Source organism: Rhododendron vialii, chromosome 12a, assembly GCF_030253575.1.
Source record: "Rhododendron vialii isolate Sample 1 chromosome 12a, ASM3025357v1".
In the NCBI taxonomy this organism is placed as follows: Eukaryota; Viridiplantae; Streptophyta; class Magnoliopsida; order Ericales; family Ericaceae; genus Rhododendron; species Rhododendron vialii.
In genome coordinates, this window is record NC_080568.1 from 30459201 (window position 1) to 30471445 (window position 12245).

The following is a 12245-nucleotide window of genomic DNA, read 5'->3' on the forward strand; positions in this document are numbered from 1 at the left end:
TATATACACGAAAAAGGGGTGCTCGGATCAAGTACTCTACACACCTCGGATGCCATTGATTCCCGCGTAGGCCCACTCGGTTTTATTTTTTAAAATTTTTGGACGGCTCGGATCGGCCGTCCGGTGGCTGGAGACGGCCGTCCGGTGGCCGTCGGTACATTTTCCCTATGGTACCGTCGGTACCAATAGCACTACTCTTCCAATAATATGCTCTGTGGATTGATTCCAGTCTTCCCTCCATATGTTTCGGTTGACGCAACCCGAAACACGGATCTTCTGGACCCCACAATACCGAGCCCAACTCAAAAGTCGAAAAAGACTCTCGATATTTTCCTTATTGTACTTATGGTGGCTATCGGCTGTTTTGCTCCTGCCGCTGTTGGAAATTTTTTGATCCCTTATGTCGATGAGAGATCCAACATTCATGGTAAATATGATATTATTTATCTGTATTACTCTTTTATGCAATTAGTCTTTATTTTATATTACTATTTCTTGATGTTAAAGAAATATAGTCTCACATTACTTAGAAGTGAAATATGTGATCACTTAATATAATGTTGAGTCCTTTGTACTCATTGCCAATTGACTTTGAGTTGGATATAAAGTTTTCACATGGTATCAAAGCCAGGCTCATTCCATCCCACATTTTCTAAAAAAAAAAAATTTACAATCCACACCTCATAATGACAGACCAGCAAAAAGATTACACGTGGCAGACCTCAAATATGGCTGTACATAAGGGGGATGTTAAGGAATATAGTCACACGTTGCTTGGGATTGGAAGGCCACTTAATATAATTTTGTAACCTTTTCTCTCATTGCTAATAGGCTTTAAGTTTGACATAAAGTTTCAACACCTATATTATTATAGATTATTTGTATCTGGTAGGTAATAAAGACTTTTTAAACATTTAGTAGAGATCATGATCATGTGGTGTCTCGTGTTTGAGTAAACATTGGAAGAAGATAATGGAGGAGTGAAACTAACTGGATTTGTCAACTTTGAATTATTGGGAGACAAAATTTAAGAGAAGTTATGTTAGGATCGTCACACACACGCACACGATTTACGAATATAAAAAGTAAAGAATCAACACAGAGATATACGTGGTTTCCCAAAACCGGATACGTCCACGGGAGCAAGAGCGGCTATTGTTCTTTATTATCACAGCAGTATGAATTAGGGTTTACAACATAGAGTATTTATAACTACTCTATTCTAACCCTAAACGAATTTGACCTGTATCCCAAAAATACCCTTGTACGATACCATACCGTACCGTGGGGGGCAACGTGTTAGTAATTTATTTTAATCAACGGGTATCTGTAATCTTAACGTGGGGAGATTAATAAGTATTTAATATCATAGAGCTCGTAATATAATTGAGATAAAGACGAGAGTGCAATTATAATTCTGTAGTGGAGTGAATTATAATTAGTGAAATAAGAAATAGAATCCTGACGGGATTAGGTTTTCTGATTTACACTGGGAGCCCAGACTTATTACTGCTTAGGTTCCTATATTGTAGCCCTATATATACACGTTATGCTCTTTAGGTCATAGACACGTTTTCTATTATTCATGAAATAGAGACAGACTTAGAGAGAGCAAACAGATCACGAAAGAGTCCACACTCTGTTCGTGTTCTAGACGTGCAGGGAATACGATAGAAGATCATAAGGTACGGTTGAACAGTATTTGTGGTTTATAGCAAAGCGTGCTATAACAAGTTCAACCAGCGTTCATGTCGCAGGGAGTTGAGGTAGAACCATAATTTCACCTTGTAGGGTTTTACAATTATTGTTGTCTAATCTGTACGCGTCATTACTGGGTCTTGGGGATTCGGTTTCCCAACACCCCGCACACCCCAATTACGAGTGGGGGGCGTTGACCCCCATTCGTTGCGCTTCGCTCCACTCATTCCGCTCCGCTACGCTCTGGCATTTAGCATTCTTTCTAGAACTCTTTAGTATTTCTTCATACTTAACGTATGAGCCACAGTTGTAACGCCTCAGGTAGACAACTGGCCCAGTACCCTGATTTTGATCCACAAGCCACACCACATAGCCCAAAAGCTTAAGCACAAGGTACTAGTAGTAGCCCACAAGGTTTGTTATATGCCCAAGATCATCCATGTAGACTTCCGATGTGGGCGGGTGTTACAATCTCCCCAATTTTATAGCCTCGCGCCCTCGCGAGGGGTTGAGCACTATAATCACCAATACAAATCAAACCAACAACCAAATCAAACCAAACTCCAATGCCCACATGGTCGTGTACATGGATGGCTCTGATACCACCTGTAACGCCCCAGGTAGACAACTGGCTCAGTACCCTGATTTTGATCCACAAGCCACACCACATGGCTCAAAAGCTTAAGCACAAGGTACTAGTAGTAGCCCACAAGGTTTGTTATATGCCCAAGATCATCCATATAGACTTCCGATGTGGGGGGGTGTTACAACAGTTCTAACAAGTTAGATGTTTTAAGTCGGCAAAATAAGTTTTTTTTTTTTTTTTTAAATTGGAGTTGGCAAAATAAGTTGGAAAAGTACTTATATATACTACTCTATTGGATACAAAAACATAGGAGAATGTAGACAAGAAAAAAAGAATTCTCCAAGGGAGAAGAGGAAAAAAAGGAAGAACAAAAAGCGTGGAGAGAAAAAGGAGAAGAAATTCAAGAAGCAAAAGTTTTTTCATCATCTCTGCTGTTAGCCATGTCCAAATAAGCTCCAATAAGAGTAAATGTGAAGCCCAAGTCAATTACTGTTCGATCTTACTTTCTTGTATTTCTTTTATTTTGTGATAGAAGTTTAATGCGATGATTGCACAATTCTTAGTTCATAATGTGAAGCCCAAGTCAATTACAATTCTCAGTTCATACTTTCTTTCTTTTTATTTTCCTGATCTCACTAGGCAAGTTTATAATAGGGCTGCACATACTGCATGTGCTCTGATTGTCCTCTCTAATGGTTTATCCAGTCTGTGGATGCCCATTTGTTCCCATGGGGTTCCTCTCTATTGTGTAGGTTTTTGCATCACAGTTGAATACAACTTCTCACATTTGCCAAAAAAAAGAAAGTATATTTATACAAATCTACTCAACGTCCCCATCCCTCATGAAATAGGTAAGCTAAAGAATTTGGTTGAGTTGAATTTGTATCTCAACACCCTTGATGATCCAATCTCTCCGTCTATTGAAAATCGAAGTGCTCTTACCCATTTGTCTCTCCATTCGAATCAACTCAAAGGTTCCATCCCTCATTAAGTAGGTAAGCTAAAGAATTTGGTTAAGGTGGATATGAATTTCAACAACCTTGATGGTCCAATCCCTCCATCTATTATAAATTCAACTGCTCTTGCCTATTTGTCTCTTCATTCCAAATAAACCCAGTGGCTACATCTCTCCAAAAATAGTGAACCCATTTATGTAATTTGATTTCTTTTGCTTTTCGTTTTTCCCTTTTGTGTGACTCTATCCCTTGCATGGGACTCTCTCATCCCTTGTGGGTGTTGGCTGTTGTTTCTCCTTAGGATATCTTCTACCATTTCTTAGACTGGTCTCTATTCCTCTGTTCTATTGGAGGGTTTGATGCGGTCGAGGTGGATTTTGTGAAGAGGAGTGGCTTTTATAGGACTTGGGAGTGTAGTCCTCTTTGTGGCTTCTATCTCCCTTCCATGGGGACGGATGCCCATTCTGAGGTTTTTCATTGCTATTATTTATATAATCTGATCCTATCATTTGATTTTAAAAGAAAAAATTTAGAAAGGGGAAAAACTCAACGGCCCATTCCCTCGTGAAATAGGTAAGCTAAAGACTATGGTTGAGGTGGATGTGATGGGGGCCATACCAACCTTCGTGGTCTAACTCCTCGAGAGTCAAGAAAAAGGGAATTTGGCATGTTTGACTAACTTGAACCTTAATAATTCTCTCTTTTTGTATCCCATATAGTATTTGCTAATGGAAGAACTTGAAGTTGGATTACTCTACAATTTGGAGTATTTGGGGTTGGTTGGAAATCACTCAATTCGAACCATACACAGCGGACTTCCATATTTGCTAGTAACTCTAACAATAATCTGTTTGGGAAAGTCCCAAATTATCTTTTTTTACTAGTAACTCTCAACTTCACATACAATCATCTTGAGGGTCAGATCCGACATAGATCTCGAAATGAGTGTTATGAGGTTTGCTATCAAGCCAAATATTACTCTTGTAGTTTTCCCTCCATGGACAATAAAGGAAAGAGAACAATGATATTTACTCTTGTAGTTTCTATGCTAAGCACAGTTTTCCTTTCCTTCCTAGGGTTCGTTGCGTGCTTTTGTTTCCGTAAGAACCAAAATATCCAAAGTGAGGCAAGAGTAATGAATCATGGGAACATTTGCACCATATGGAATTACCATGGAAGAATTGCATATGAGGACATTATCAAAGCAACAAATGACTTCGACATTAGATATTGCATTGGCACAGGTGGATATGGCAGCGTGTACAAAGCTCAATTGCCAAGCGGCAAAGTAGTTGCCTTGAAGAAACTTCATCAGTTGGAAGCATAGGACACTACATTCGACCATTCTTTCAGGAATGAGGTCCAAATGTTGACTTATGTACGACACAAGAACATCGTGAAGCTTTATGGATTTTGTTTGCACAAGAGATGCATGTTCTTGGTGTACAAGTACATGGAAAAAGGAAGCTTATTTTGCGCCCTGAGATTCGATGCCAAAGCTTCTGAAATTGGATGGACTCAAAGGGTAAACATAGTTGGAGATATGGCACATGCTTTATCCTACTTGCATCATGATTGCACACTGCCAATTGTTCATCGAGACATATAGAGCAACAACATTCTATTGAACTCTAAACTGCAGGCTTTTGTCTCTGACTTCGGAACTGCAAGATTGTTGTATCCCAATTCATCCAATCAAATCGTTATTGCAGGGACTTACGGATATATTGCACCAGGTACAGTTTAATTATCACCTTCGTTTTATCGAAGCAAATGTCTGTTTATTTTTAAATCCATCTTTGTGTCTGTGCAGAACTAGCATATACCATGGTTGTGACTGAAAAGTGCAATGTTTATAGTTTTGGAGTGGTGGCACTAGAAACAATCATGGGAAGGCATCCAGGAGACCTCCTATCGTCCTTGACGTCGCCTCCTAGCGAAAATATATAATTGATGTCTTGGATCCACGCCTTCCGGTGCCTACAAACCCTATGGTTGCCGGGGACATTGTTCTAATTGCTACAATGGCACTTGCATGTATACGTCCTGAGCCCAAATCTCGACCAACAATGCTACGCCTGTCTCAAGAGTTTCTTTCTCATAGGAAGGCTCTAGCTTCACCCCTTCGTACAGTTTCACTACTACAGCTTTGGAATCGGAACATGAACTACGTCCAACTATTGAATGAAGTGATCAGTGCCCAAGTTTGAAAAGAGTCTCGATTCTTTTTGAGGCCTTGGTTGTTATGACTGTTAATTATGTACGTATCTTATTTTTTTGCACCATTGATTGAATAGAATAACACTCTCAGTTTGTATTTGTAAGGCACTTAAATCAAAATCATTAAGACACATGCATCGGTATGGGGCCAACCTGGTTCAGTGACCCCAGTCAGAAGTATCAAAATCATTAAGTACGTCATTTGCCTCAACATGTTTAAACATGTTTCCTTTCCATCATTTGCCTCAACATGTTATTTAAACATGTTTCCTTTCTATTCTCTAATCTGCGGCAAGTGTATGTTAAGGCAAATATATGAGAACTGATTGTCATATAAACTTTGTAAACCATGATAACAGATCAACCTTTTTGGTTTGAGAATTTGATGTAGAACATGTGGAGGCCCAATTTCATGATCAATTGGACCGGTCGAAACCTCGGAAGCCCAAACGTTGTTTAATTGCAAATTACCCGATTTAGCACATTTTGGACGAGCTCCGATTTGGCACACTACCCTAGGTTGATGATCAATGGTGGTTTTCGGCCTAATTCCTTCGATTAGGCCTCCAATTGGACGTTTTTGCCATTTTAGAAAATATTTGTTTCATTAATAACTTTTAGCATATAATTTCATAAAAGTTGATTCTTTTTGAGAAAGTCATGTTTTTCTTTCTTTTTATCAATTTTATTATTTTCCTCAAATTTTGGGAATTTTTCGTTTTTGAGTTAGAGTTTTGCTAGAGTTACGCATTTTTCCTATAAAAGGGGTTGTAACCTAATGTTTATGCAACTTTTTATCAATAATATTCAGACATTGTCTTTTTCTCTCGTAGACTCGAGTTTATCATTCGTTCGATTAGTACGCAACTAATTTCTTTGTTACTTCCAATACGTCAGAATTATTATGGAACACCCATTGCAACTACCTTGTCGACAGGAAAAAGTATACTTATCTTGTGTCGATAGATAACCATCCCCCAATTATGGCTTTTCGCTATTGTTCTTTTTTGTTACAGCTGTCCTGTCATGCTTTCAATAGTGTTCTGATTTCTTGTTTTATACCTTTCCTTAGTGAAATGATGAGATGCTTCACTTGGGTTTACTTATCACCATTACTTGCTTAATTACAGCTGCTGAATCTGAATTCCACGTAATTTGTGAGGGTATTGAATATTTTGCACTTCCTTTTCTTGCACTTGCATAGTTTCCTCAATACGAAATCTCAATATGTTGGATATTGTACTTCTAAAAAAGAGGCGATTAATCCTCATCAGAAGTAGTACTTTTTGAGCTATGTTGTTGAACTTGTTAGTATCAAAACATCAACAAATCTTCTCGTGAATTATAATGGTTCAAATCACGTTCTTCTTTGTATCTGTTTTGCTTATGTTATCGGGGGCAATTTTTGTTGGTCGAGGCAACGACAGGACAAAGAATATAATTATGGTCTCATTTTCAGTTGGATGTTCACTTTTGGCTCTTCATTTGTTTTCCTCTGAATACACTAGGCTTGTATTACTTCACCCTCGGAAAGGGATCTGCGCAAAGGAGATCTTGATGAGGGAACCTTATTTAGTTTTCTCTGCACTATTGCTCTTCTTAAAGGTGTCCCTTTATTTCTTCCCAGGGATAATGTCTAATTTAATTGCTTTGTGGTTGGCTTTCGTCCCACATTCATCTAAATGTGGGAGTCCTTGCAGAGTTGAGCCATCTTTTGTGGTGAGTTTTCCATGTGATGATTCTCAGAGGGTTTGGAGCAAGCTAAAGTGGGTGTAAAACCAGAAACTTGCATTATGGAGCTAGGACGCATGGTCCTTGGCCTCTGTGTCCTTGGGGGAGACTTCCTCGGGAAGACCGATTGCCCAAGGGGACTACAAAAATGAAGCTTGGTTTCATTTGACAAAAAATATATCGAATGAGGAGGTACTTGACATACTGAGGAGTGACACAATCACGTAGGGTTTTCGCTTTTGATAGGTACGTTGTTTCGCTTCTTACTTTTTTTGCTTTCATATCTTTACTTGAATTTATCTGTATCCAAGAACCGAAGTAGTTCTTATGTTATGACTTATTATGAGGGATTCCCAAGACAAGAAAGACGTAAATTTTGGAACAATGATATTGTGATGTACACTAGCATGATTGTATTCAAGGGATGTCTTATTCTAAACTAATCGAGGATTTTTTCTTTTACTGTTTAGCGGACGTTCCATTTCATCCTATTATGTAAAAGAGGAATGTTCAACACAATGTATGCGAGCATTCATTTGATCGATTCTCCTCGGGTATGATGGTATACCTTACATTTACGTAAGGAAATGTTTAGTGCTTATCGGTCTATATCTTACGGTAGTACTCGTCCTTTTGAGAAGTTATTCTTCTGTTTTAAAAGAAGCTAGACATTTTAGGAGGGATCTTGCTCCTCTCTAGTTTGGTTTTCTGCTGGATGAACATTTTGTTGGGCCGCTACTGGTCTCATTTCGATGATCTGAACTGTTTGATTATATTAAGTTATTAACTTGGTGCATAGTTGGAACCATTGCCCATCCTATTGACAACCTTTTTGGTCTAGATTTGATCTTCAACTTGACTCTTTCCGATCAAAACCTGACCAAATCCAAGACTAGGGAAAATCGGATTAAACTTTGCAATGAACTCTCTGTTACAGGCCCAATCATCTCGGCTATACTTTGCATATTCTTCAAATCAATTTCTTTTACAAATGAATCTTTCTGTTTTGCAGCAGGGATCTCCGCCAGGATCTTTCCATGACTATAAGTAGGGGTGTGCACGGGTCGGGCGGGTTGGTTTTGACCCAAAACCCGACCCGACCATGTCGGGTAATAATATTTAGGCCCACAAACCGAACAACACAGGTGGTAAGAACCGTCCATGAGCCCGATTCTTTACTTCAGGTCGGGTCGGGTCCAACCCCACGGGTAAGGATTAACGCACCAATCCGAACCCTGAACCAAAATCTAATTTTTAACAGAAAGTAAACCCGCACCCGTCCGAACCACATGTTCGACACCGCCCGAGACCCGTCGGGTCGGGTCGGGTCCGCGGGTTTTTGCACACCCCTAACTATAAGTATTTTTGGTTCTGCATTTGTAATTCATATCTAGCATTGTTGGTTTTTTTTTTTCTTTTCTGAAACATGCTGAAGTTTTGCGCTCAAAACCTTTGCGAGCACTGATAATCGATGATGGAATTCGACAGCGAGTAACATATGTTGGAATCGAACAGATTATGTTACTACAATGAGGCTTTCAACTTATCTTACCAGTTTAGGCTTGTCTTTGATTTATTTTGATGGGTTAAGACGGTAATTAGCTCAAAAGTGATCTGGAAAAATGGCCACCATGTGGCTATTATTTGACAAATAGTGAATTACGATTAGGAATCGATCAATGGGAGCCTACAATCATGATAACGTTCAGTAGAACCCGAAGAGAAGAATATGTCTTCAGAAAATTATTTTGACCGGGACAAAGATAGGTGCGTAAACAAGTTGTTTTTGTAGACGCGTTTTGAATGACTGTTTATTGTATCACCACTGACTGCCCTCCCTAGATGGCATGCCGGTGGACTGTGAATATGTGCAAAAAATTATTGAGTTGGATTACGTATTGTACCCCAGTACACATTATTTAAAGAGAGAGACTTGTATTGAGATGACTTAGTCATTTGATTACAATTATAAAGAAGGGTAGACTCTGGCTTGACTCGGTGTTTTTGGGTTAAAGAATCAGTACAAAGAAAAAAAGACCGATGACTCTGGCTTGACTCGGTGTTTTTGGGGTTAAATAATCAGTATGGCAATCTTTAATAGCAGAACTTGACTTAGAATTATGTGAAACATGACACCCGTTTTGGCGTTGCTTACTCCCATCATTTCTTTTCTCATCACAGTTTTCATTTCCATAATCCTTGCAATTGCATGTTTTTGTTGTTGTAAGACCAAAAAAATCGAACCTGAGGCAAGAGCAACGAGCAATGGGGATTTTTGTTCCATATGGAATTACAATGGGAGAATTGCATATGAAGACATCATCAAAGCAACCAACGACTTCAACATCAAGTACTGTGTCGGAACTGGTGGATACGGAAGAGTGTACAAAGCCCAGTTGCCAAGTGGGAAAGTTGTTGCCTTGAAGAAACTTCATCGTTTGGAAGCAGGGGAGCCAGCTTTCGACAAGTCTTTCAGGAATGAGATCCAAATTTTAACTAATGTACGACATAGGAACATCGTGAAGCTTTACGGGTTTTGTGTGCACAATAGGTGCATGTTCCTGGTAGACTAGTACATGAAAAGGGGAAACTTATTTCGTGCCCTCAAAAGTAACGCCAGAGCTGTTGAAATAGGATGGATTCATAGGGCAAACATCGTTGAAGCAATAGCACATGCTTTATCCTACTTGCATCATGATTGCGCACTACCTATTGTTCACCGAGACATATCGAGCAAAAACATTTTGTTGAACTCTTGGTTGGAGGCTTTTGTCTCTGACTTTGGCATTGCTAGACTGTTGCATCCTCACTCATCAAATCAAACTGTTATTGCAGGCACTTACGGATATATTGCACCAGGTAGCAATAATACTTTTGTAATTGAAGCAACATCTATTGTTATTTATTTATCTTAAGTCCTCTTTTTGTTTTCTTCAGAACTTGCCTATACAATGGTTGTGACAGAAAAGTGCGATGTTTATAGCTTTGGAGTGGTGGCGCTCGAAACAATCATGGGAAGGCATCCAGGCGACCTCATAACATCCTTGGGGTCACCTCCAATCCAAAACATGATGATAACAGATGTCTTAGATCCGCGCCTTCCACCTCCAACAAATCCAATGGTTGCCGGGAACATTGTTCTAGTTGCTACGATAGCATTCGCATGTTTACGTCCTGAGCCCAGGTCTAGACCAACGATGCTACGCTTGTCTCAAGAGTTTCTTTCTCGTCGGAAGGCTCTAGCTGCACCCCTTCATACAGTATCACTTTTGCAGCTATGGAATCAGAAAATGAACTTTGTCCGGCAATCAAATGAAGTGATTAATTAGTGCCCAAGTTTGAAAAGAGTATCACATCCTTGTCTACCTTTAGGTTACAACTTACAACCATTATGAACAGATCCTATTTATATTCAAGCCACTCTAAATATGGTTTGTTCAATAAAAATGGTTTATTTATATTCAACCCATCTTTCCATATCCCTCCAAACCATGTTCTAGCCTTACGCCCCACCTCAAGCCTACCACAATGATCATAATCATTTAGCTTAAATTGTTACGACGTACCTTGTATCCTGTATCTCATAATAATTAGTAACTCTCCTTTCACTCCGTTATCACTGTTCAATTTGTATTGGCTTTTTTTATTATTATTGAAAAGCTTGTTGAGTATACTTTATAAATCAAGTGGATTGAATCAAAATTAGTTCTAGGGGATTCACTCATTCCTTAAGAGGTCGACAAAATTCAAAAGGCTTTCCACACTTTTTCAAAGCACACAAAAACTGTTTCACCAACGGGATTCGTCCAAGGTGATCAAGGCTGGGCTTATACATTGAGCAAATTTGGGTTTCTACACGACCACTATCACTTGACAAGGACATCAACCACACTACCACTACCACCGTTTGATTACCCTCGTTGCACTAGATCTGTCGCCACCGCCTTGAGCACAAACACTTCACTACTGCTTATTGCATCCAGAATATTCTCTCTTGATGTATTGCATCTCAGGCGCATATAGTTGTGGCTCGGAGGCAACTAATGAAATTACGTAGGTCATTCTTTTTGGAAGTTCTGCTTATTATGAGTTCATGTTCGCCATTCCTAGAGACTTCTAACTTTGAAAAAAATGTTAAACTTCCTGCAATCGGTTTTGGAAACCTACAACTATGGAAACAACTTAATATATCACAAATACCAATGGTAAGGGTCACCTCACCCTCACCCGTAAGGTTGTACCACAACGTGGTATGTCCATTAGTTTGTCCTCTAGGATGAACTCCACTTCTCTGCTTCTACTAATTGACTAGAAATAATTTGGTGGTGGCTAATTTTTTTGATAACTCACGTATTCGGGCTAGCTTACACGAACCTCCATCGATTAATTCTGGGGGTTCAATCCCACTACCCACCTATTGAGAGCCCAATTAGATTGATGATGGCTAATTTGACAATATATATGAAATCCTCAATGAGATAATTTTGCTCTGAGATCGGAATTTTCAAGGAATTCTATGTGGATGGAACTTTTGAATCCGTTTCACACTGGCTTCTTGTGCCTCTATTATCCTTGACCAGTCCTTATAATGTTTAAGGGTTTGCATTTTACAATCTCCAACCAATTGGGACTAAAAAACTTAGTAAAAAAATGAATTAGAAATATTTGTTGCACCATATGCGCCTCAGGCGCAAATATAGTGCGCCCCGGGCGCATCTTGATTTTTCTCTTTATGTACTGCGCCTCTGCCTCAGGTACATTTAAGTTGCTGTCCCGGCCCATTATGATATTCTCTCTTTATGTCATGCGCCTACGGCACATTTTTATAAATTGCTCCCGATTGCATCTTATTTTCTCTTTTGATGTATTGCGCACACCTCAGGCGCATGGTAGTTGCTCCCTGGGCGCATTTAGGGAATTACCTAGCTCATTTTTCTTGCAAGTTTTGCTTATTGACACTTCATTTTTGCCATTGCTAGAGACTTCTCAACTTCGTGCATCTGGCTTTGCAAACGTACAACTATGGAAAATGACTTAATGTATCATAAATAACA

At 39.3% G+C, this 12245-nt stretch overlaps 1 long non-coding RNA gene and 1 pseudogene across 1 annotated transcript; both read left to right on the plus strand.

The window, feature by feature from the left end:
- The first annotated feature begins 227 nt into the window (after positions 1 to 227).
- On the plus strand, positions 228 to 5183 carry LOC131311146 (uncharacterized). Its single transcript, XR_009195417.1, has 3 exons — positions 228 to 427; positions 4317 to 4976; positions 5054 to 5183. It is a non-coding gene; the product is annotated as an uncharacterized LOC131311146 (long non-coding RNA).
- A 3863-nt stretch (positions 5184 to 9046) lies between these two features.
- LOC131311145 (MDIS1-interacting receptor like kinase 2-like) lies at positions 9047 to 10693 on the plus strand (annotated as a pseudogene).
- Positions 10694 to 12245: the final 1552 nt, after the last annotated feature.